The 5,509-nt window shown below is 37.7% G+C and overlaps 1 pseudogene; it reads left to right on the forward strand.

Annotated features, from left to right (window-relative positions):
* The first annotated feature begins 716 nt into the window (after nt 1-716).
* LOC141415098 (ubiquitin-conjugating enzyme E2 E3 pseudogene) lies at nt 717-1,665 on the forward strand (annotated as a pseudogene).
* The last annotated feature ends 3,844 nt before the right edge of the window (nt 1,666-5,509 follow it).

Raw genomic sequence — 5,509 nt, forward strand, 5'->3', positions numbered from 1 at the left:
GGTCTTTTGGCCAGGCTAACCTCACTCAGAATAATGTTCTCCAGTTCCATCCATTTACCTGTGAATGATAACATTTCATTCTTCTTCATGGCTGTATAAAATTCCATTGTGTATAAATACCACATTTTCTTAATCCATTCGTCAGTAGTGGGGCATCTTGGCTGTTTCCATAACTTGGCTATTGTGAATAGCACTGCAATAAACACTGGTGTGCAGGTGCCTCTGGAGTAACCTGTGCCACAGTATTTTGGGTATATCCCCAAGAGTGAAATTGCTGGATCATATGACAGATCAGTGTTTATATTTTTAAGTAACTTCCAAATTTTTTTCCAGAGTGGTTGTATTAGTTTACATTCCCACCAGCAGTGTAAGAGGGTTCCTTTTTCCCTGCATCCTCGCCAACACCTGTTGTTAGTGTATACCCCATCTTTTAAAAGGTTTCATCACCTCTCAATAGAATCAAATGTTGGTAACTAAGCTAATTCATGGGCTTTTGGGGGAACACTTCTAAACTATTACAGTGATTATAAAAATTATATTGACTTTTGAGCCCCCTCCTACTTTCAATGTTCCACACTCCCTAGCCAGAGCCTCCTTGGCTTCTTTTTTTCCCTCCCCTCTTCTTCCCTTCCTCCTTCCAGCTGCCTCCATTTCTTTAATGGGTGCTTAACTGGGCCTGGTGGGCAGCAGAGAAGTTTTCTAAGTGACTTCACCAAATGTCCAGTGATAGGCAGAGGTCCGATGATAAGAGCCCCAGCACTAGCAGTGGCAAGTCAGATGCAGACCAGTGGACCCCACTGCTCCAGACCCCCAAGAGCAGGAGGAGAGGAAGCCTTCTGCCACCCAGCAGAAAAAAAATACCAAACTCTAGTGAAACCACTGCTAAAGTTATCCATTAGTGCTAAAAGAATTCAGAAGGAGCTAGCTGAAATAACCCTGGCTCCTCCTCCTAATTGCAGTGCTGGGCCTAAAGGAGAAAACATCTGTAAATGGAGATACACTATACTTAGTCTACCAGGTTCTGTGTATGAAGGTGCTGTGCTTTTTCTGGATATCACAATTTCATCAGATTATCCATTTAAGCCACCAAAGGTTACTTTCTGCACCAGAATTTATCACTACAACATCAACAGTCAGGGAGTCATCTGCCTGAACATCCTTAAAGACAACTGGAGTCCTGCTTTGAGTATTTCAAAGGTTTTTCTATTTGTTCCCTTTTGGCAGATTGCAATCCTGCGAATCCTCTGGTTGGAAGCATCGCCACTCAGTATTTGACCAACAGAGCAGAACGTGACAGGATAGACAGACAGTGGACCAAGAGATCTGCAACATAATTCACATAATTTGTATGCAGTGTGAAGGAGCAGAAGGCATCTTCTCACTGTGCTGCAAATCTTTATAGCCTTTACAATATGGACTTCTGTGTGTTATGTTATACTGATTCTACTCTCTGCTTTATCCTTTGGAGACTGGGAAACTCCTCCAAAAAGGTAAATGCTGTCAAGAATAGAACTTTGTAGCTGTAAAGTAGTTATGTTTAAAATGCCTATTTGCAAGTCTTGCTTCTTTGGGATATCAAAATGTAGTTTGTGATGTACTAAAGATACTGGTCCTGAAGTCTACCAAATATTATAGGGCATTTTAGCTTAATTCATTATCTGTATGAAGTTAAACTAAGATTGAAATTCTATGGTTCCTGAACCTGGTGTTTTTCTTTGTTTGTCTGTTTTTTTTCCTGCTGATTTCTTTGTTTTGTTTGTTTGCTTATTGTGGGTTTTCTATTTTAATTTTTATTCCTATTATCTTCTTTTTTCTTTCTATGCTATTGACTTTACTGTCATCATCTTCTCATCCCTACTCTCACCCTCCTCACTCTCTCTCCTTCTCCTGTGCTAAAATCCTTTGCTCCCCTCCCCAACAACTCATTCTGCCCCTTCTCACCCACTCTTTTCCATCAGTCCTCACCTTCCCCTCCCATTCTCCCCCAGCCTGTCACCAGACTATCCCTCCCTCCTACACACTCATCACCCACTGACCAACCTACTATGCCAACTTTACACAACCCCTAATTCTTGCAATCCCTGACACAAGCACCTTCTACTACAACAGAAATACACCCAAACACACACAAGGACTACAAAAATCTGCAGCCCCTGCACTGCTTCCCCCACTTACTCACTCCACTTCCCACCTCCCCCTTTAGTGCCACTCTATCCAGCTCCCCAAATTTCTATAGCTAGCCTTACAAACGTTAACCTCCCCCCCCCAACTCCCACTGCTTATAGCTATTACCACCAAGGTATCTTCTATATAACATATAAACTACCAGTCAGATATTAAACCTGTGAATTAGTTATTACTAAATTACACCCATACCAGGGACAGAAATAACACACCAACTTAGTTAAAAACCTAAGACAGACACAAAACAAAAATTAAATCAAGGGAAAGAAAATAGGTGACTGAAAACACCAACTAGCTTATCAAGAACATAATTGCACAGTACCATGTGGAGCAATGGGAAGAAGAAGAAGGGATAGAAACCATTCTCCCCCCCAAAATAATTTAATACAAGATTCAGAGGGAAATGAAGAAAATGGATACACAGTTCCAGACTCCAACAAAACAAAGACAAATGACACCAAAGAACCCAATGATGTCCACAAAAACCACCTCAAAGAAGAAATCCTTCAAGTAATCACTGAGAATTTCATGGAGATGTTATTAGACATGGTCAACCAAAACGTACAAGAGGCACTCAAGAAATTTCAAGACACCAAAAATAAAGAATATGAGAAGACATACAAACAAATAAATGAACTCATAGAAGCGCCAAATAAACACCAAAGTGAAACAGAGAACACTATAAGTAGAGAGATAAATGAATTAAAGATAAAAATAGAAAATATTAAAGAGGAAGTGACCCATGATATGGAAAACCTCCGAAAAAAAGAATCAAACAGAAACACAAAACACAGTGGAAAGCCACTCCAGCAGACTAGAACAAATGAAAGATAGAACCTCAGAACTTGAAGATAAAATAGAAATTAAAGGAAAAACTGAAGAACTATTAGTCAAACAACTCAAGACCTGTGCAAGGAATATGCAAGAACTTACCAACTCCATTAAAAGACCAAACCTGAGAATCATAGGCATTGAAGAAGGAGAAGAGGTTCAAGCAAAAGGGATTCATAATATATTTAATAAAATAATAAGAGAAAATTTCCCATACGTAGAGAAAGTTATGTCCATTCAGGAACAAAAAGCCTTCAGGACACCAAACAGACTTGACCAAAATAGAACTTCCCCATGACACATTATCATTAAAACAACAAGCACAGAGAATAGAGAAAGAATATTGAAGGCTGTAAGAGAGAAAGAAACAAATAACATATAAATGTAAACCCATAAAAATCACAGCAGATTTCTCCATGGAAACTGTAAATGCAAGAAGGGCATGGAGTGAGGTATTCCAGGCAGTGAATGAAAATAACTTCAACCCTAGGAAACTCTACCCAGCAAAATGGAGCAATAAAAGCCTTCCATGATAAGCCGAAACTAAAACAATATATGACCACCAAGCTACCACTATGAAAGATTCTTCAAGGAATTCTGCACAAAAAAAATGAAAGCAAACAAAACCACGAGAGGACAGGCAACATCAAACCACAGGAGAAGAAAAGACAAGGAATCAGAGAGTAACATTAATTCAGCTGCACATAATCAAACCCTCGAACAACAAAATCAACTAAATGACAGGAATCACCACATACCTATCAATATTAACACTGAAAGTTAATGGACTCAACTCCCTCATCAAAAGACACAGTTTGGAAAACTGGATTAAAAAGGAAGATACAACAATCTGTTGTTTACAGGAGACCCAGCTCATTGACAGAAATGAGCACTGGCTTAGGGTGAAAGGCTGGAAGATTTATCAAGTCAATGGCCCCTGAAAACAAGCAGGAGTAGCAATACTTATCTCAGACAAAGTAGATTTCAAACTTACATTGAAGAAATTAGATAAAGAAGGACACTCCATACTAATAAAAGAGGAAATACACCAAAAGGAAATAACAATTATCAACCTATATGTACCCAATGTTAATGCACCCAATTTCATCAAACATACTTTAAAGGACTTAAAAGCATATATAGACTCCAATATAGTGGTTGGCAGAGATTTTAATACTCCCCTATTACCAATAGATAGGTCATCCAAACAAAAAATCAATAAAGAAATTCTAGAACTAAATCACACCATAGATCAAATGGACTTAGCTAATGTCTACAGAATATTTCATCCAACTTCTGCACAATATACATTCTTCTCAGTAGCCCATGGAACTTTCTCCAAAATTGATCATATCTTAGGGCACAAAGCAAGCCTCAGCAAATATAAGAAAATAGAAATAATCCCATGCACTCTATCTGATCACAATGCATTAAAACTAGAACTCAACAACAAAAATAAAGATAAAAAACATGCAAACAGCTGGAAACTGAATAACTCATTGCTTAATGAACAATGGGTCATTGATGAAATAAAAGAGGAAATTAAAAGGTTCCTAGAAGTCAATGAAAATGAAAACACAACCTACCGGGACCTATGGGACACAGCAAAAGCAGTCCTGAGAGGAAAGTTTATAGCCATGAGTGCATACATTAAAAGGATAGAAATATCTCAAATAAATGACCTAATGCTGCATCTCAAACTCCTAGAAAAACAAGAACAAGCAAAACTCAAAACAAGAATAAGGAGAGAAATAATAAAAATATGGGCTGAAATTAATGAAGAGACCAAAAAAAAAATACAAAAAATCAATGAAACAAAGCTGGTTCTTTGAAAAAAAATAAACAAGATCGACAATCCCCTGCAAACCTGACTAAAATGAGGAGAGAAAAACCCCAAATCAGTAAAATCAGAAATGCAAAAGGTGAAATAACAACAAACATCATGGAAATCCAGGAAATCATCACAGACTACTTTGAGAACTTATATTCCAATAAATTTGAAAATCTTGAAGAAATGGACAAATTTCTAGATATTTATGACCATCCAAAATTAAACCAAGAGGATATTAACCACCTAAATTGATCTATAACATGAAATGAAATTGAAGCAGCAATAAAAAGTCTCCCAAAAAAGAAAAGTCCAGGACCTGATGGATTCTTTGCTGAACTCTATCAGACCTTTAAAGAAGAACTGATACCAACCCTCCTTAAAATGTTCCACGAAATAGAAAGGGAAGGAATACTGCCTAACTCATTCTATGAAGCCAATATTACACTTATTCCAAAACCAGACAAAGACACCTCCAAAAAGGAGAACTATAGGCCAATTTCCTTAATGAATATCTGTGCAAAAATCCTCAATAAAATAATGGCAAACTGAATCCAACAACATATCAGAAAGATCATCCACCATGACCAAGTCGGCTTCATCCCAGGGATGCAGGAGTGGTTCAACATAAGCAAAAAATAAATGTAATACAACACATCAATAGAA

This window comes from Castor canadensis, chromosome 12, assembly GCF_047511655.1.
Source record: "Castor canadensis chromosome 12, mCasCan1.hap1v2, whole genome shotgun sequence".
NCBI lineage: Eukaryota > Metazoa > Chordata > Mammalia > Rodentia > Castoridae > Castor > Castor canadensis.